Below are 21,181 nucleotides of genomic sequence, written 5' to 3'. Positions count from 1 at the left end.
AGATTCCTCAGAAACCTGAATATAACCCTACCGTTCGACCCAGCCATCCCACTCCTTGGAATTTACCCAAAGGAGTTTAAATTGATAAACAAAAAAGCGGTCTGCACCATAATGTTTATTGCAGCACAATTCACAATAGCCAAGACCTGGAACCAACCTAAATGCCCATCAATGGTAGACTGGATAAAGAAATTATGGGATATGTATTCTTTAGAATACTATACCGCAGTAAGAAACAACGAAATCCAGTCATTTGCAACAAAATGGAGGAATCTGGAACACATCATGCTGAGTGAAGTAAGCCAGTCCCAAAGGGACAAATACCATATGTTCTCCCTGATCGGTGACAACTGACTGAACACCAAAAAGGAAACCTGTTGAAGTGAAATGGACACTATGAGAAATGGTGACTTGATCAGCATAGCCCTGACTGCTAATGGACAACTTAATACATTATCCCTCATAGTATTTTTTTTTGTCTGTTCTACTTAATATGACTGGTTTAATTCTGTAATTATCACACAGTTATTCTTAAGTGTTGAAAATTAACTGAAATGTGATCCCTGTTAAACATAAGAGTGGGAATAAGAGAGGGAAGAGATGTATAATTTGGGGCATGCTCGGGCTGACTTGCCCCAATTGGTAGAGTTGGAAACATACCAGGGGATTCCAATTCAATCCCATCAAGGTGGCATGTGCCAATGCCATCTCATTATTCCAAGTGATCTATTTCAGTTCACAATTGATCATAATGAAAGGACTAAGAGTCAAAGGGAGCACATAAACAAGTCTAGTATCTGCTAACACTAACCGATAGAATAAATAAAGGGGAGAGTGATCCAACATGGGAAGTGAGATACTCAGCAGACTCATAGAATGGCGGATGTCCTAAATAGCACTCTGGCCTCAGAATCAGCCCTAAAGGCACTCGGATCTGGCTGAAAAGCCCATGAGAGTATTTCAGGCATGGAAAGCCAAGACACTCTGGCAAAAAGATCTCTGTGAGTGAGATCCCAGTGGAAAGAACAGGTCTTCAAAGAGGGAGGTGCCTTTCTCTGAAGGGAGGAGAGAACCTCCACTTTGACTATGACCTTGTCTAAACAAGATAAGAGTCGGAGAACTCAAGGGGCTTCCATAGCCTTGGAAACGCATGACTGGTGCATAGGGAGATTACTGATGCCATAAACAGGAGTGTCAATTTGTAAAGTCAACAACAGGAGTCACTGTGCACTTACTCCTCATGTAGGATCTCTGTCCTTAATGTGCTGTACACTGAGGCTTAATGCTATAACGAGTACTCAAACGGTATATTTCACTTTGTGTTTCTATGGGGGTGCAAACGATTGAAATATTTACTTAATGTACACTAAACTGATCTTCTGTAAAAAAAAAAAAAAAAAAAAAAAAAAGAAATTATCAATTCCCAACTTGACTCTCACTGGGATTAAACATGACAATAGGTCTGCTCTGATTTCATCATCATTTAAAAAAAATCATCTATTATTTTTCACTTTATGTTTCTGTGTGGGAACAAACTGTTGAAATCCTTACTTAAGGTATACTAAGCTGATCTTCTGTATATTAAGATAATCGAAAATGAATCTTGATGTGAATGGAAGGGGAGAGGGAGTGGGAAGGGGGAGGGTTGTGGGTGGGAGGGACGGTATGGGGGGGAAAGCCATTGTAACCCATGAGTCGTACTTTGGAAATTTATATTCATTTAATAAAAGATAAAAAAAAAAGTGAAGACATTGCAAAGATCTCTGTGAGTGAGTCCTAGTGAAAAGTCATGGCCATCAAAGAAAGATATACTTCTCCCTAGTGGGCGAGAGAATTTTCACTTTGTTTATGGCCTTGTCCAAATACTAGTGGGGTTTGTTGATTCAAAAGGTTTCCTTAGCCTAGGCAGTTCATGTCAAGTGCCACCTGTGGTCACTAACATCGTATATGAGTGGTAACTGTTAAATTAACAGGAGTCACTGTGCACTAACTTCCCATTCAGGACCTCTGGCCTCAATGAGTTATATTGAGAATTAACTGTAAAATTAGTTCTCAAACAGTTTGTGCGTGTTCAATTTGTTGAAATCTTTACTTAGTATAGAGTTACTCTTCCGTGTACATAGTTGAAACTGAATCTTAATGGAGAATGGGACTAGCAAGGAGAGAGTAAGGAGGAGGTGTAGGGATAGGAGTGTGGGTGGGAGGGTGTATATGGTGGGAATAATAACTGTATTCCTAAAGTAGTACTTATGAAATTTTTAATTCTTAAAAAAATAAATAAAAATACTCTATTTCATTGAATAATTTTCCATTGTGCGTGTGTACCTCATTTTCTTTACCATTTACCATTTGATAAGCAGTTAATTTGTTTTCATTTCTTGGGTATTATGAAGTTATATTGATTTAATTTCCTGTAGCTATTATCCAGGAGTAGCACTGCTTTCTATAGTTTCACTTTTTCTTCTTGAGGAATTGATATTCTCTTTGCCACAATGGATTTACTAATTTACATTTCAACTGAAATGTGCCAGTGTTTCATTTCTTCCCCATTATTTGAGCACTTGTTATCTTTTGTCATCCTGGTAAGTCAGTATAATTGGAACAAGGTAGTATCTCATTATAATTTTGATTTCCTTTTCTCTTATGATTAGTGAAATTGAATATTTTTGTATGTACTTGGTCATTAGTCTGTCTCCCTTGTAATAATTTCTGAGTATGTCTACTCTTCAAATTTAATAGAATGATTTGTGACTTTGCTATTGAGTTACGTATTTGATTGTTAGGTCATTCTCAGGTGACAGGTTTGTAAATATTTTCAGCCATTATGTAGGTTCTTTTTCACTTTATTTTTTCATTGCTGTACAGAAGCTCTTTAGTTTGATGAAATCCCATTTGTCTAGGTTTCTTTTTGCTTCCTGTTCTTTTGTGTATAACTCAAAAGTGAGAGACAAGCTCCAGTATCATTCTTGTGGGTATAATATACAATTTCCAACATCTATTTTAAAAGATTTTACTTATTTGTTTGAGAAGTAGAGTTACAGAAAGATAGAGGGAGAGACAGAGAGAAAGGTCTTCCATCCACTGGTTCATTCCCCAAATGTCCACAAAGGACAGAACTGGGCTGATCTGAAACCAGGAGCTTCTTCCATGTCTCCCACATGTATGTAGGGGCCCAAACACTTGGGCCATCTCAATTTTTAAAGATTCATTTATTTATTTGAAAGTCAGAGATACACAAAGAGAAGGAAGGCTGAGAGAAAGGGAGAGGTCTTCCATCTGCTGGTTCACTCCCCAGTTGGCTGCAATGGCTAGAGCTGTGCTGATCTGAAGTCAGGAGCCAGGAGCTTCTGGGTCTCCCATGTGAGTGCAGGGGCCCAAGGACTTGGGCCATCTTCTGCTTCCCCAGGCCGTAGCAGAGACTTGGATTGGAAGTGGAGCAACCGGTACTCAAACCAGCACCCATATAGGATGCAGGCACTGCAGGTGGTGTCTTTATCCATTACATGGGCCATCTTCTGCTGCTTTTTAAGGCAATAAAAGAGAACTGGATCAGAAGTGGAGCATCAGGGACTCGCAACGGTGCCTATATGGAATGGCAACACTGCAGGTGGTGGCTTTACCCACTATGCCACAGCACTGGTCCCATAGGTAACTTCTAGAAACCAAGTTGTCAGCAAGTCAGAGCACTAAATTTTCAATGTCAGATAGCAGATTTCTCCAGAGTTCACTATATTTAAGTCATTACTTAAACACATATACATAATGGGTTATTGAAGATCATTTATTATTAAATGTTGCCAGGAAGAAAATATTTATTGGTTAAAACTGAAGACTACAAGGAGTGAATTACTGCTGCCAATATGAGCAACTATGAATTAAAACAAATTTGCCTTGGAGACTTTCCATGATTAAAAAATAAATACCAACAAATATAAACACCAATTCTGTATGACATTTCTTATTTGATTTATATGTGGTGATTCATTACCATCTCAATGATATCTATTATTTATACCAAAGATTACTTTTTGCTGTTGTTCTTTTTCTTTTACCTAGAAACATTTTATTTAAGGCATAAAAATCATGTATTTAATAAATATATATTTAGGAAATATGGATTCTTTCCACCCTACCCTCCCTACTGCTCACACTCCCATCCTTCTTCCTCCAGCCATTCCCTCAGGCCAGCGCCGCGGCTCACTAGGCTAATCCTCCACCTTGCAGCGCCGGCACCCCGGGTTCTAGTCCCAGTAGGGGTGCCGAATTCTGTCCCGGTTGCCCCTCTTCCAGGCCAGCTCTCTGCTGTGGCCAGGGAGTACAGTGGAGGATGGCCCAAGTGCTTGGGCCCTGCACCCCATGGGAGACCAGGAGAAGCACCTGGCTCCTGCCATACGATCAGCGGGGTGCGCCACCTGCAGTGCACTGGCTGCGCCGGCCATTGGAGGGTGAACCAACGGCAAAGGAAGACCTTTCTCTCTCTGTCTCTCTCTCACTGTCCACTCTGCCTGTCAAAACAAACAAACAAACAAAAACAACTGTCCCTCAACAGTTGAGACAGGGGCTGTTCAAAAGCATTCTGTCTCAGTGTGACAATTTCACTTTTACAGACTACCTTTCAGGTACTCTATTAGTTACCACAGACCAGGGAGAACATATGATGTTTGTCTTTTGGGGAGTGGATTACTTCATTAAGTATAATGATTTCCACTTGCATCCACTTTATACTAATGATAGTACATATACCATAATTTCTTTATGCAGTCTTCAGTTGACAGACATCTGGGTTGGTTCTATGTTTTAGCTATTATGAATTGAACTCCATTAAACATGAAGGTACAGATAAATCTTTCATATGCTGATTTCATTTTCTTTGAGTAAGTTCCAAGGCGTGAGATGGCTGTGTCATCATAGGCATATATTTATAAATATATGCTAATCTTGAGAAACAAATATTTCTTTTCTGGCACATGAATATGAGAAATGTATAAATCTTTCTCAATAATAGGCATATTATTGTAAATATGTTTGATACTAAAATTTTGTGTTTAAATATCTGTAATTTTGGGGGCCAGTGCTGTGGCTCAGCAGGTTAACACCCTGGTCTGAAGCCCTGGCATCCCATATGAGTGCCAGTTCTAGTCCCAGCTGCTCCTCATCTGATCCAGCTCTCTGCGATGGCCTGGGATAGCAGTAGAAGATGGCTCAAGTCCTTGGGCCCCTATACCTGCATAGGAGACCCAGAAGAAGCTCCTGGCTCCTGGCTTCAGATCAGTGAAGCTCAGCCATTGTGGCCATCTGGGGAGTGAACCAGTGGATGGAAGACCTTTCTCTCTGTCTCTACTTCTCTCTGTAATTCTGTCTTTCAAATAAATAAAATAGGTCTTTAATAAATAAATAAATATCTGTAATTTTGTATATGAACAATGATAGGAAAAATGAAATTGTGGAGGTGTCTTGACTGCATTTGGCACAGAAGAGTTGTTCAACAAAAGACCTTTAAAGGTGATTGCTATTTACTGATACATTATTAATATTACCTGGGATCTGGGGCCAGTGCTATGGTGCAGTAGGTTAATCCTCCGCCTTTTATGCTGGCATCCCATATTGGTGCTTTTTCGAGTCCCAGCTACGAAAGCAGTAGAAGATGACCCAAGTGCTTGGAACCCTGCACCTGCTTGGGAGACCCGCTCTGGCCATTGTGGCCATTTGGAGAGTGATCCAGCAGAAGAAAGACCTCTATCTCTGTTTTTCTCCCTCTCTCTGTCTGTAGCTACCTCTCAAGTAAGTAAAAGAATATATTAAAAAAACATTATGTGGAATAATGAAGGGAAAAGAGAGGACAGTTTTTTTTGAGTGTTTGTCTGTTTTCAGTTCCCTTTTCAGATATTATCCTGGTTATATGACTCTCACTATTTTGTTTGAGTAATAATTAGATGAAGAACTTTATTTATATGTATATACAAGACTTCAACAAAGATAGTGTAGAACCTGAGAAAAATGTCTGTTCAAGGCAAACAGTATAATAAATTTTCTTGTCTCCTAGATATCTATAGAAAATGTTCTTGTTTTACCTATACATTTTTTTGTAGTTCATTTTTGTGTGATGTGACCATAACATCCGTGGTTGGAAAGAAATTTCCTTTTAATAAATGAGTTTTTTGTGCTAGATTTGCTAGGTTAAGTTAGCTTTTTACTTGTTTGTTTTATTTGTTTTATTATTGTTCTACAATTCTTATTGGACTGAACTTTTTTCTTTCAAAATGTTTTCATAGTATGATGAGAATGTCATGGATTGAGGGAAGATTTATACAGAAAGCATTTGGACTGGTAACTACATTTTATATTTTTGTTAAATTAGAATGTGATAGTTCAGCTCAGTTTTTCATTTGCATTGAGCTTTCTGATTAAGCCTGCTGGAGAGTACCAACATTTAGAACTTAATATTCTTTTTTAAAATATTTATTTATTTGTTTGTTTAGTTGAGAGGTAGAGTTGCAGACAGAGAGAGAAACAGACCAAGAGAAAGGACTTCCATGCACTGGTTCACTCCCCAAATTACTCCAAAGGTCAGAGCTGAGCAAATCTGAAGCCAGGAGCCAGGAACTTCTTCTGGGTCTCCCATGCAGTTACAAGGAACCAAGCCCTTGGGCCATTGTCCACTGGTATCCCAGAAAATAAACAAAGAGCTGGATCAGAAGAGGAGCAGCCAGGACATGAACTGGCACCTATATTGAATGCTGGCATCACAGATGGAGGTTCAGCCTATTATGACATAGCACTAGCACCTAGAAGTAAAAATTATTGCAAAAAAACTACAATTTTTTCCATTATTGTTTAGAAATGTATTAGAAATGCCAGTGTGTTTATCCTTGTTCATTTTTCATGATATGTTTTAAACATAAATATATCTCATTTTACTGTAATTTAATAAATTTTTACTTCCTTTGTACTTGATATGATTTCCTATTCAACATTTTTCATATCAATACTTAGATTAGAATGCAATAATATTTTATTGCTCAATCTTTTACTTTATTTTTTCTCACTTAAGCTTCCAGTTTTGGAGCTCTGGAATCTCAGTTCATTCAGGTATCTTAAAATTTATTTTAGACTAACATTATACTGATGAAGAGGTGGTGATTAAATGTATTAATAACAGTAAAGTTTATCTATTTTATATGTAATAGATTCATGATAAAAAAGTAACTATTAATTTTTACTTTACCAAAAATAATCTGTAAGTAGAGGCTTGAATAGAATAGACAATAGGAACATTCACTAATAGTAAAGCAACTGGCAGAGGTTTTATTACTCATGTGAAAATTAACTCTTTAAGATTGCATGTAATGATTCAGATTAGATTTAGCAGCTTTATTTCCCATTTCTTTTATAGTTGGGATGAGTGAATTGAAAAGGAATTTTTGATGATTAATCTTCATAAGTTTATTATTGCCTATATTCCCCCATGTGACAACATATCAGAAGTGGAAGAGATTATAGTAAGAATTAAACCACACTTTATGCCAAAAGGGCTTATATACTTTGTTAGGCAGAATGCTGTGTTTTAGTTATCAGATGCCTTTAGTCATTGATGTATTACTGTGTACTCTATATTGGGGATAAAAATTGGAAAAACCTTCATCTGTTTTCAAGAACTAGCAATGCAGTAGAGAAAACAAACATATTTAAGCCAATGTAATTCAACAGAGTAATCCTTTAAAATGTAGTCACTTTTACTACTGTGTGTTATTTTGAGGAAGATGCTTTTCCTAGTTTGAGTGCTCTTATCATGCAACAGTGTGGGATTTTGTCTAACAATTTTCTATGTCTTTTGAGGTGATCATGGGTTATTTTTGTTCTTTTTTCTGTTTTTATGTATTACATTGGCTGATTTTCCTATGTTGAATAATCCTTAAATTCCAAGATGTTTCATTTGGATTATATGTGTGTGTGTGTGTGTATATATATATATATATATTTATGTACATTGTATACATATATGTACAATTTAATATATAATATTTAATTCCTTTTTGGACATTACTTAATTATGTTTGCTAAAATTTTTGTGGAGAATCTTTATAAAAATAAGTGATATTGTTTTAATTTTACTCGATAGCTTTGGTTTTTATATAAAGATTATGTCAGCCTCATTGTTTTAGTGAAAAGTGTTCCTCAGCTTGTTTTTGAAGGGTTTGTTAAAACTGATGCTTATTCATCAAGTGTACAAAAACAGATTTCTTATTTTCTTAAGATTTATTTATTTATTTGAAGGCGTTACAAAGAGGCAGGGGCAGAGAGAGAGAGGTCTCCCATCCGATGGTTCAATCCCCAGATAGTTACAATGGCTGGAGCTGAGCCATTCTGAAGCCAGGAGCAAGGAGCTTCTTCCAGGTCTCTCATGTGGGTTCAGGGACCCAAGGACTTGAGCCATCTTCTACTGATTTCCCAGACCATAGCAGAGACCTGGCTCAGAGGAGGAGCAGCCAGGACTCAAACTGGCACCCATATAGGATGCTGACACTGCAGTTGGTGGCTTTATCTGCTACACCACAATGCCAGCTCCAGATTTGTTATCTTTTATGCAGCTGGAAAAAGAGGAGTTATAGTGAAAAAACACACTGATACTGCTTGTCTATGTAATATTGTTCACTAGTGTTTTTATTTAGTTTATTAATGACAAATTTTCTCAGGCTGTTAAAGATAAGAATGATCATCTAAAGCCCTTGTCTCTACCGGTGAGAAACAGTGTTATTTCCTTTTTTTTTTCTTCTTACTAGTTATTGAACTCTTTACTTAGTGCAGGGTTAACTTATGAATATAAAGTAAACTAAAAGTAGATCATTATTAGAACTGAGAGAAGAATTAGGAGAGGAAGAAGAAGAATGGGTGAAAATGTGGGCCGGATGGGGAGTAGGGTGGGAATTGTCACTACATTCCAAAACTGTATATATGAAATACATGAAATTTGTTTTAATAAAATAAAATATAAAACTATGTCAATTTCTACATTCTTACAGGATAATCTTGCTGGATGTAGAATTCTTGGTTGACTGTCTTTTCCTTTAACTATGATGAATATGCCATCTATTGCTTTCTGGCCTCCATGGTTTGAAATGAAAAACCAGCTCATATTTTATTAGAGTCAGTATTGTCTTTGTGCTTTCAAGATTCTATTTTTCTCATATTTTAGCAGTTTGATTAAATTTTTTCTAAATGTGGATCTCTTTGACTTTATCTCACTTGCAGGCTGTTTTGTTTCTTGGATGTTTAGATTTATGTTTTTCATCAAATTTGGGAGATTTTTAGCCATTACTCCTTCAAACATTCTTTCTACTTCTTTCTCTCCTTTTTTCTTATGGAATGCTCATTTGTATCTTGGTATGCTTGATGATGTCCCACAGATCTATGCTTTGTTCATTTGTCTTTATTCTTTTATTTTATTCTTTAGATTGGATAATGCCAATTGTTCTTTAGTTTGCATCTTTTCATTGATATTCTGGAAAACATGGAAACGTTAACATCATGCTTTATTATTAATTTGAAGACACAGATTTCTTTAGTTCTTTGAATATATTTAAAATAACTGATTTGTCTAGTAACTTTAGCTTCTTGACTTCCTCAGGGATAGCTTCTGTTGACTGTCACTTTCTTGTGCAGGGGGCATTCTTATATCTATATTGTATTTCTGCATCTTTTATAATACTTCTGTTCAATACCAGATATTAAATAATATAACAATGGTAAGTAAAATGGGAAGTCAGATTCTCCCCCGTCCCTAGGGTTTTGTTGCTATTGTGGTTGTTGTTACAGTTTGGTTAACCACTTTTCTGAACTAATTCTTTATTCTTCATAAAGTGTGTCCATAATGCTTCTGCTTGGTTAGTTCAGTTATGAGCTAATAATTTGAAATTAATTTCTTTAAGTATCTGGAAACTGTGAATTGCCTAGTTTTTGCCTACAGATTTTCTGTGTTCTGGAAACAAGCAGGTAGTTTACAACTCTGCATTAGCTTTCAATTCTCCAGCAGAGCCTCAGCAGAAGTCAGAAGTAAGAGCTGGGCCCTTCTGGGCTGGTGCTGTGGTGCAGCCAGTTGAATCCCAGGCCTGAAGCACCAGCATCCTATATGGGTGCCAGTTCTAGTCCTGGCTGCTCCTCTTTTGATCCAGCTCTCTGCTATGGCCTGGGAAAGCAGTAGAAAATGGCCCAACTTTTTTTTTATTTTCTAATTTTATATTGCCCTAATTCATTGCTATTTCAGGAAACATGAAGGAAGTTCATAAATTTTTGTCATTTGTGTTTTCTGGGATTTTGTGTCAACTCTGGTGTCCTATATGCCACTTTTCTTCAGCACTGTGCATCTCTTTAGTTATCAAAAGAAAGCAATAGCCTTGATCTCTTTTTATGCAAGAAAATATATTAAAGGGGCAGGCCCCGTGGTGCACTAGATTAATCCGCTGCCTACGGCACTGGCATCCCATATGGGCATCGGTTCTAGTCCCGGTTGTTCCTCTTCCAGTCCAGCCCTCTGCTGTGGCCTGGGAAGGCACTGGAAGATGGCCCAAGTGCTTGGGCCCCTGTACCCACATCGGAGACCAGGAAGAAGCTCCTGGCTCCTGGCTTTGATCAGCGCAGTTCCAGCCATTGCGGCCATTTGGGGAGTGAACCAATGGAAGGAAGACCTTTCTCTCTGTCTCTCTCTCACTGTCTGTAACTCTACCTGTCAAATAAATAAATAAATAAATAAATAAAATAGTTAAAAATATATTAAAGGACAGAACATGCAGTATACATATTGGCAACCTTTGTTTTCAGCATTTTTCTTCAGGAAGTATAATTTGTCTCCTTCAGTAATTTGGATGGCTGATACCCTGCTTGAAATTTTATGTTGCTTACCTATTTGTTTTTCTTTTTTTTAACTTTTATTTAATGAATATAAATTTCAAAGTACAGCTGATGGATTACAATGGCTTCACCCCCCCCATAACTTCCCTCCCACCTGCAACCCTCTCCTCTCCTACTCCCTCTCCCTTTCCATTCACATCAAGATTCATTTTCAATTCTCTTTAAATACAAAAGATCAATTTAGCATATATTAAGTAAAGATTTCATCAGTTTGCACCCACCCAGAAACAGAAAGTGTAAAATACTGTTTGAGTACTAGTTATAGCATTAAATCACAATGTACAGCACATTTAAGACAGAGATCCTACATGAGGAGTAAGTGCACAGTGACTCCTGTTGTTGCCTTAACAAATTGACACTCTTGCGTATGGCATCAGTAATCACCCTAGGCTCTTGTCATGAGTTGCCAAAGCTATGGAGCCTTTTGAGTTCGCCAACTCTGATCTTACTTAGACAAGGTCATAGTCAAAGTGGAAGTTCTCTCCTCCCTTCAGAGAAAGGTACTTCCTCCTTTGATGACCTGTTCTTTCCACTGGGATCTCACTCACAAAAATCTTTCATATAGGTTTTTTTTTTTTTCCAGAGTGTCTTGGCTTTCCATGCCTAAAATACTCTCATGGGCTCTTCAGCCAGATCGGAATGCCTTAAGGACTGATTCTGAGGCCAGAGTGCTGTTTAGGACATCTGCCATTCTATGAGTCTGATGTGTATCCTGCTTCCCATGTTGGATCGTTCTCAATCTTTTTGATCCTATCAGTTAGTATTTGCAGACACTAGTCTTGTTAGGTGATCCCTTTGACTCTTCATCCTATCATTATGATCAATTGTGAATAGAAATTGATCGCTTGGACTAGTGAGATGGCATTGGTACATGCCACCTTGATTGGATTGAATTGGAATCCCCTAGCACATTTCTAACTCTACCATTTGGGGCAAGTCCAATTGAGCATGTCCCAAATTGTACATCTCCTCCCTCTCTTATTCCCACTCTTATATTTAACAGAGATCACTTTTCAGTTAAACACCTAAGAATAATTGTGTATTAATTACAGAGTTCAACCAATAGTATTAAGTAGAATAAAAAATACTAAAAGGGATAAAGTATTAAGATTTTTATCAATCTTTACTTAATGTATGCTAAACTGATCTTCTGTATATAAAGAGAATTGAAAATGAAAAAAAAATTTTATCAACAATCAGGACAAAGGCTGATCAAGTTACTGTTTCTCAAAGTGTCCATTTCACTTGAACAGGTTTCCTTTTTGGTGCTCAGTTCTCACCAATCAGGGAGAACATATGATATTTGTCCCTTTGGGACTGGCTTATTTCACTCAGCATGATGTTTTCCAGATTCCTCCATTTTGTGGCAAATGACTGGATTTCGTTGTTTTTGACTGCTGTATAGTATTCTATAGAGTACATGTCCCATAATTTCTTTATCCAGTCTACTTTAGATGGGCATTTAGGTTGGTTCCAGGTCTTAGCTATTGTGAATTGAGCTGCAATAAACATTAAGGTGCAGACAGCTTTTTTGTTTGCCAACTTAATTTCCTTTGGGTAAATTCCAAGGAGTGGGATGACTGGATTGTATGGTAGGGTTATATTCAGGTTTCTGAGGAAACTCCAGACTGACTTCCATAGTGCTTAACCAGCTTGCATTCCCACCAACAGTGGGTAAGTGTCCCTTTTTCCCCACATCCTTGCCAGCATCTGTTGTTGGTAGATTTCTGTATGTGAGCCATTCTAACCTCTACTTACAAGAGTCAGGCCAATTTCTTTGCTGTCACTTTTTCCTTTCTTCTTTTTAAAGATTTATTGATTTATTTGAGAGTCAGAGTTACACAAAGAGAGAAGGAGAGGCAGAGAGAGAGAGAGAGGTCTTCCAACCACTGGTTCACTCTCCAATTGGCTGTAAAGGCCAGAGCTGCACTGATTCAAAGCCAGGAGCCAAGAGTTTCTTCCAGGTCTCCCATGTGAGTGCAGGAGTCTAAGGAGTTGGGCCATCTTCTACTGCTTTCTCAGGCCATAGCAGAGAGCTGGATTAGAAGTGGAGCCTCTGGAACTTGAACCTGTGCCCATATGGGATGCCGGCACTGCATCTATGACACAGCACCAGCCCCATATACTTACTCTTAAAACTTCAACTCTACCACTAGAATTTACTGCTGGCTATAATCCTGAAGAAATTAAACTATCTTGTTTACAATTTTTAGGACTGAATATGGCAGCTTTACCTGAATCAAGGTAGGTAGCATGCATTGATTATATGACTCTTGGAAAAGCGTATATTTATATATTGCAGCACGTATGTTAGTCATATTAGAATGAATTATGTTTATAAGCTTAAGAGAAGTCAGTAAGTTAGGAGTCACAGAGTTTTAGAATTAGAGGGATCTTCGATTTTTTTCAATATAACAATGTTGTTTTTGAAAAGTTGCATGTTAATTTTAATGTAAGATCAAAATATTTCATTCAATATAAAGTCAATGGTGAGAAAAATGAGACTATTTTTGTAAACAATTTGAGATTAGAGTTCTTGGTGTCAATTTACGTTTCCAAGCATATTGACTAGTATATTTCTGTATTTTGTTTCAATACTAATAATAACACCTAGTACCTATTGGTTTACTATGTGCTAGACAATGTTCTATAGATATAATTTTGAGCTCATTATCATGAAAATATTGTGATATAGATTATATTGAAATCCATATATATGAGAATTTTTTGTAAGGGATCAAGAAAGTGTTGATCTTGTTTATTATGAGTGGTGATAATTTTTTAGTGATTCAATTTCAAAGTAATGGTGATCTTTTTTTTTTGGAGGTGAGTTCCTAATAGTTTTTTCCAAAATATTTATTCTTGTTTAAAATTTTCATTTAAGGTATATAAATATCATGTATTTCATGTATACAGATTTATGAATATAGTGATACTCCCACCCACCCTCCTCCCACCATCCCTACCCTACAATCCCTCCCACCCCTCCTCCTCCTTTCTCTCCTAATCCCTTTCTTAATTTTTAAAATGATGTACTTTCAGTTTATTTTATACTCAGAAGATTAACCATACACTTAGTACAGAGTTCAACAAGTAGTAAGAGTGAAAAAAAAGCAATGTTCAGGGCTTTAAACAATCATAGAAGCGGAAAATTTCTTATTTATTTGGAAAGCAGAATGACAGGAAATGAGTTGCACACAAAAATGCACGAGAGAGAGAGAGAGAGAGAGAGAGAGAGAGATTCACTCCCTCAAATGGCTGCAACAAGCCAGAAACTGGAAAGCCAGGAATTCACTCTGGGTCTCTCACACAGGTAGCAGGAGCTCAAATACCTGAGCCATCTTCTGCCTTCCCAGGTGCATTAGCAGGAAGATGGATCAGAAGTGGAGCACTCAAACTGGCACTGTGATATGGGATGCTGGCATGGCAAGCAGTGGCTTTACCTGCGGTACCACAACACCAATTCCACAGAACTTTTATTTAAAAAGATTTATTCTATTTATTTATTTGAAAACTAGAATAACAAGGAGGGAGGGAGGTAGAGATCAATCATGCATCTTTACTTCATTCTCCCAATGGCTACAACAGCAGGAGTTCTTTCAAGCTGAAGCCAGGAGCAGGAACTAGATGGTCTAGTTCACCCACAACAGTAACTGGGACCCAAGTACTTGAGTCATCTTCCACCAATTTTCCAGTCACATTGGCAGGTAGGTATAATGCAAGTAGAGAACCTGGGACTCACAGGTGGTGGCTCACCACACTGCCACAACACCTGCCTCATTATTTAGGGATTTATTTATTTGAAATAGGAGTGACAGGAAAGAGACAGACTGAGTACTAACAGATTCTTAATCAATTATAAGGTTCAATTTAGAGAAAATTTTCGCTGTTTATGTCTGGCTTTGTGGCTCAACTTATTAAGCCATAGCCTGTAATGCTGGCATCCCATACAAACGCCAATTAAAGGTGCAGCAGCTCCACTTCTGATTTAGCTCTTGCTACTGTGGCTGGGAAAACAGTGGAAAACGGCATAGATACTTGGGTCCCTGCCACCCACATGGGAGATCCTGATGGTGCTATAGGCTCCTGGCTGAGATGAGGCCATTGTAGCCATTTGGGAAATTGACCATTGGATGGAGGATCTCTTGATCTCTCTCTCTCCCTCTTTCAAATAAACTAAATCTTTTTTTTTATGTGACAGGTAGAGTTACAGACAGTGAGAGAGAGAGAGAAAGGTCTTCCCTCTGTTGGTTCACTCCTCAAAGGCTACTACGGCCAGCACTGCACCAATCCAAAGTCAGGAACCAGGTGCTTCTTCCTGGTCTCCCATGTGAGTGTAGGGGCCCAAGGACTTGGACCATCCTCCACTGCCCTTCTGGGCCACAGCAGAGTGCTGGACTAGAAGAGAAGCAACTGGGACTAGAACTGGTGTCCATATGGGATGCTGGCGCCGCAGGCAGAGGATTAACCAAGTTAGCCATGCTGCCGACCCCTAAATAAACTAAATCTTTAAAATATAAAAGGACTCATATGTATTAAAATTGTATACAAATTGTTCACTTTATATAAATGAAAAGTAAAATAATTATGAAAAATAAATAATAGGATTCATTATTTTATGAAAAACAATGCAAATTAATCCATCATATTAGACAGTGTCCCTTTAAAATGCCTCTGAGACATTTATACAGAATATCCTAAACAAAATCCATTGTTTTTTGTTTTTTAGATTTTTTTTTTACAGGCAGAGTGAACAGAGAGAGAGAGAGACAGAGAGAAAGCTCTTCCTTTTGCCGTTGGTTCACCCTCCAACGGCCATCATGGCCGGCACACCACTCTGATCTGAAGGCAGGAGCTAGGTGCTTCTCCTGGTCTCCCATGGGGTGCAGGGCCCAAGGACTTGGGCCATCCTCCACTGCACTCCCTGGCCACAGCAGAGAGCTGGCCTGGATGAGGGGCAACCTGGACAGAATCCGGTGCCCCGACCAGGACTAGAACCCTGTGTGCTGGTGCCACAAGGTGGAGGATTAGCCTATTGAGCCACGGCACCGGCTACAAAATTCATTGTTAATATTACTTTAGTAATTTCATTTATTGCAGTTTCATTACCCCTTATTGCCCAAATAAACACATCCAGTTTGTCAGAGAAGAATAAAACACAAATTAAAGAAGCACCAACTCTATCTAAAATATGACACTTGAAAATATGTCACAGTACTATTGCTTGACTATTATATTTTGACAAGTTTTCTTTCGTTATTTAAGGATAGCACCAGCTCTCATAATGTCTCTAGTTACACAGTTTTACATGAGCAGACATGCATAACTTGCATCAAAATAAAGATATGTACAAATTTTTTTAAACTTTTATTTAGTAAATATAATTTTCCAAAGTACAGTTTATGGATTACAATGGCTTTTCCCCCCATAACTTTCCTCCCACCCACACTCCTCCCATCTCCCCTCCCTCTCCCATTCCTTCACATCAAGATTCATTTTCAATTATCTTTATATACAGAAGATCAATTTAGTATATATTAAGTAAAGATTTCATCAGTTTGCACCCACACAGAACATAAAATGTAAAATACTGTTTGAGTACTAGTTATAGCATTAAGTCACACTGGACAACACATTAAGGACAGAGATCCAAATTTAACTATTTTAACCATGTACTTATTTGCTAGAAGTATAAGTGACATATCTAGAGTTGTTAAGAAATGAGGGCTGCCCCAAAATCAACTTAGCATCCCAATGTAATGCATTGTCTCTTTCTAGAGTTAAAGATTATAATTTCTGGAAAATTAACTTGGAAAATTTGTATTTGCTATTTTGTTATAATGGAAAAATTCTTTGTATGTTTAGTCATGATTTGCTTGAATTTTATTCAGAATATTTTTCTAGTGTGTTTGCTATTTATTTGAGATTAATAACAAATAACTGTATTTCCCTCAAGTGGTGACAGTGGCCATCTCGGCCAGACTAAAACCAGGAGACAGGAGCTTCTTCTGGGTCTCCCACATTGGGGGCATGGGAGTTCGATCATCATCTACTGTTTTCCCTGGCATATTAACATGGAGCTGGATCGAAAGGAGATCAGCCGCAAATTGAATCAGTGCCTATATGGGATGCCAGAACTGAAGGTGGCAGCTAAACTCAGCATGCCACTGGCCCACTCTTAATGTTTTAAGTGATGATATTTTAAAGGCTTTTTTTCAGTGTTTTAAATAAAATGATATTTTTCCCTACTAGCCATAATATTAACATTTAAAGCAGTACATTATGTAAGACTTCTCAACAGCACAATTTCCTAATGAATTCTAATATATTAGGGTGTTTCTAAAGTGAAAAAATAGGATTTCTTTCAGATCTCACGGATAAGTTAAGATCAAAGTTGAAGACAGTGCTTTGTCACTCTGTTTTAAGTATTTTTAAACAAATTTGTAAGAATTCTATACTATAGTACAGTTTTTAAAAATTTACAATGATAAAATTAATAGCTTTTTAATTACTTTACTAAATCTCAGAGAAAGTATTGGATTTCTATGATCCTTAAACTATGAGTTACATTGTGTGCAATGAAGTGGAGCTTTTCTTAACGTTTTATTGGCAGTCTCAAAGAAAAAAACATTTCTTTAAATTAGTCAAATATTCCTCCTTGTAAATTTTAGAACTCATTAGGCATTCTGCATTAAATAACTATTAAAATAAGAAAAAACAAAAGTAATATTTGTGTCTTTTTAATGACATATTTAGTTTTATACATTCTAGTATGACAGAAAAATCATTATATTATATCAAAATGGGCAAGATATTTGCTATTTGGAAGAGGAGATACTTTTTTGAAAGAGTTACTAAATATGGAATCAAATTATTCAGAAGCTGTGTTTTCTTTTATTTTTGCTTTACTTCTTTCCTCTCCCTCGCCCCACCTCAATGTTTGATGCTTAACATCCTTTTATTGATATTGGAAGAAGAAATGGGAAAAAAGTATAAGCAGAAAATACTGTGAAAATGTAATTCATGCATAAAAAACATCACACTTCAGCAGGTATTAGGGAATTCACATGACGGCATATTCCTGTGTGAGAGACAGGCTGTGTGTTCTTTACACACAAAATAATTCCTCTTTCATATTGGGTCAGGGGCTCACTCTACTCCAGTATGATCTTGTTTTAGATCATTACATATACAACAATCCTATTTCTTTTTTTTTTTTTTTTTTTTTTTTTTTTTTTTTTTACAGGCAGAGTGGACAGTGAGAGAGAGAGACAGAGAGAAAGGTCTTCTTTTGCCACTGGTTCACCCTCCAATGGCCACCAGGGCCGGCATGCTGCAACTGATCCAAAGCCAGGAGCCAGGTGCTTCTCCTGGTCTCCCAGGCGGGTGCAGAGCCCAAGCACTTGGGCCATCCTCCACTGCACTCCCGGGCCATAGCAGAGAGCTGGACAGGAAGACAGGCAACTGGGACAGAATCCGGCACCTGACCAGGACTAGAACCCAGTGTGCCGGTGCTGCAGGTGGAGGATTAGCCTATTGAGCCATGGCACCGGCTGCAACAATCCTATTTCTAATAAAGTCACACTCTGAGGTACTAGGGGTTAGGATTCCAACTTAAGGATTCTGGAGGGAAAAGATCAATCCCTGAAAGAAAGGGTTGAACTGCTAAAAAGGGATAGACCTTGAAAACACGGAGAGAAGCCAATCACAAACGATCACATGTTGTATAATTCTATTCATAAGAAACTTCTGGAAGACACAAAGCTGTAGACATGAGATGTGGATTCAAGGTTTAAGGATATGAAAATCACAGAGATGAATAAGAAATTTGTGGTTAAAGGCATGAGGTTTCTCTTTTGGGGGATGAAAACCTTCCAAAATTGACTGCAGTGTTGGCTGTGCAATCCTGTCAATATTTCCCAAACCAGTGTGTTGTATACTTCAAGTGGCTGACTTGTATGGACTGTGAAATACATATCTATCAAATTATTTAAAAAATACAACAAGTCTGTGCTATAAAAATGTAAGAGATCAAAAACTGAAAAACAAGAAGTGTAGACTTCTAAAGTTCGGAAATTTCTATTTTTTAAAATTTATTTTAATTTTGTTCAAAAGGGAGAGAGAGAGAGAGCGCGCGCATTTCCATCCAGTGGATCTCTCCCGCACATGCCCAAAACAGTGAAGACTGACCTGCCACATGGATGCCAAGGACCCCAGTATTTGAGACATCGCCTGCTGCCTTCTTAGGTTCACATTAGCTGGAAATTGTGGTCAGGAAGAGAGCCAGGTCCGGAACCATGTACTACAATGCAGGGTGCAGGCATCTGACTCTTGTGCCTAATGATTGCCCTTGGCAGTCAAATTTTCAGATCCTGGCCATGCAGCTCCTCTGACCTTGAGTGAATAGCTCTGGGAGGCTTTACTGCTTCAGTGGAAAAGTACATAATAATGGAGGTGAAATTCTAGACACATGGAAATTGCTCAATACAATCTATTTTTAGTCATTTATTTGACACCCCGCACTTGGAAACAGTGTGATTCTATAACATTAAATCTTCCTTTGGCTCGTCCTCATGCATTCTCTTCAGTATTACTGTCTGCTGATCAACCCAGTGCTTCCTCTTCTGACATCATAATGCATGGCATGCCCCTTCCACATTAGATTGATGAGTAGTAAACTATCTTTAGAATAAAAAAGAAAACAAGGAAGCAATGGTAGCTTTAACCACAGCAGACAATTGCCAGGTTTGAAAATTTGCTCATCAGAACATAAAGCAGTGGGATTATGTGAAGGACTCCACGTTTTCCCCTAGGGAACCTGAAATCATGCTGCCATCTTGGCAATGGGGCAACCCTACTTCTGAGTTCATATAGATCAGTGATGATATATAATGGGAGGGGGCGATTTCCAAACTTTAGTGTGCTTAGGAGTCACCCACAGAGCTTGTCCAATACACAGAGATTTCAGAGCCTCAACTCAAGCATTCTGACTGAATGGAAATAGTATGAAGTCCAGAAATACACTTGCTGGTGAGTTTGAGCCTAAGCTACACTGTTAGGGTACCCAGAAACGTGTTACCTATTTAATTTAGGAGTTCACACAGGCAAATCCCTTCCTAGAATACTCTCAGGCATCTAACTTTGAGTTCTAAAAAAACATATCCAGGAGATAATTCAAAAGGTGTTTCTTATATTGCAAATGGATGCTTATTCATTTTTTTAAATTTTTAAAAAAATTTATGTTGTACTATGTGAATTAATGGTGAAACTACTACTCAAAGAGTACTATATACTTTGTGTGTCTGTGTGGGTGAAATCTGTTGCAATCTTTGCTTAGTATATACTAAGTTGATCTTCTGTATATAAAGGTAATTGAAAATAAATCTTAATGAAGAATGGGATGAGAGAGGGAGTGGGAAATGGGATGGTTGTGGGTGGGAGGAAGGTTATGGAGGGGGGAGAGCCACTATAATCCAAAAGTTGTACTTTGGAAATTTATATGTATTAAATAAAAGTTTAAAAAATTAAAAAAAATTTGTTATTTATTTAAGGGTGAATAAATTCCATATATTTCATATATACAGATTCAGGAGCAAAGTGATAATTCCTACCCAACTTCCTTTCCACCCATGCCCCCACCCTCACTCCTTCTTCCTTTCTGATGCATTCTTTTAATGTTTATAATGACATAGTTTCAGTTTATTTTTAATAATAAGATTCACCCTCTGCTAAGGAAAGAATTAAAGAAAAATGTAAGAAAAAATGATGCTGGAGTAATTGGATCACCACATGAATAAGTATGAAACAAAGCATCTACCTTACATTTTATACAAAAATCAACAAAAATGCAGCAAGGATCTAAATCTATGACTCATACCATTAAATTACTAGAGGAGAACTTTGGGGAGACTCTACAAGACTTTGACACAGGCATGGTCTTCTTGTAAAAGACCCAAAAAGCACAGCCAACCAAAGCCAAAAGAGAAAATGGGATTACATCAATGTAAGAACTTCTGCACTGTAAAGAAAACATTTAACATAGTGAAGAGGCAACTGACAGAATGGGAGAAAATATTTGCAAATTTTGCACTGATAAAGGACTAATATTCTAACCTATAAGGAGCACAAGAAACTCAACAACAATAAAACAAATCCAGCTAAGAATGTTCAAAAGTATTTTTCAAGAGAAGAAATTCAAATGGCCAACAGACACATGAAAAAATGTTCAAGATTACTAGCCAAGTGGGAAAAGAATAACAACAACAAAGAGGTTTCA

The 21,181-nt window shown here is 37.6% G+C and overlaps 1 protein-coding gene and 2 long non-coding RNA genes across 4 annotated transcripts in view; all 3 read left to right on the top strand.

Annotated features, from left to right (window-relative positions):
• LOC138847303 (uncharacterized) overlaps nt 1–17,771 on the top strand; it is a 51,847-nt gene extending 34,076 nt beyond the window's left edge. The window contains exons 1-4 of one of the 2 annotated variants that reach the window (XR_011385066.1): nt 4,586–6,327; nt 7,052–7,089; nt 13,119–13,149; nt 14,262–17,771. This is a non-coding gene — a long non-coding RNA (uncharacterized lncRNA). Of the gene's footprint in view, nt 1–4,585; nt 6,328–7,051; nt 7,090–13,118; nt 13,150–14,261 lie in introns of those variants that run through there. The other variant, XR_011385065.1, reaches the window with a different exon arrangement.
• The window catches only part of LOC127489508 (uncharacterized), a 708,234-nt gene that overhangs the window by 331,188 nt on the left and 355,865 nt on the right, over nt 1–21,181 (top strand). The window lies entirely within an intron of this gene.
• LOC138847302 (uncharacterized) overlaps nt 1–21,181 on the top strand; it is a 93,560-nt gene that overhangs the window by 49,709 nt on the left and 22,670 nt on the right. The window lies entirely within an intron of this gene.

Source organism: Oryctolagus cuniculus, chromosome 20 (genome assembly GCF_964237555.1).
Source record: "Oryctolagus cuniculus chromosome 20, mOryCun1.1, whole genome shotgun sequence".
Lineage (NCBI taxonomy): Eukaryota > Metazoa > Chordata > Mammalia > Lagomorpha > Leporidae > Oryctolagus > Oryctolagus cuniculus.
This window is presented reverse-complemented; position numbering and strand designations above follow the sequence as displayed.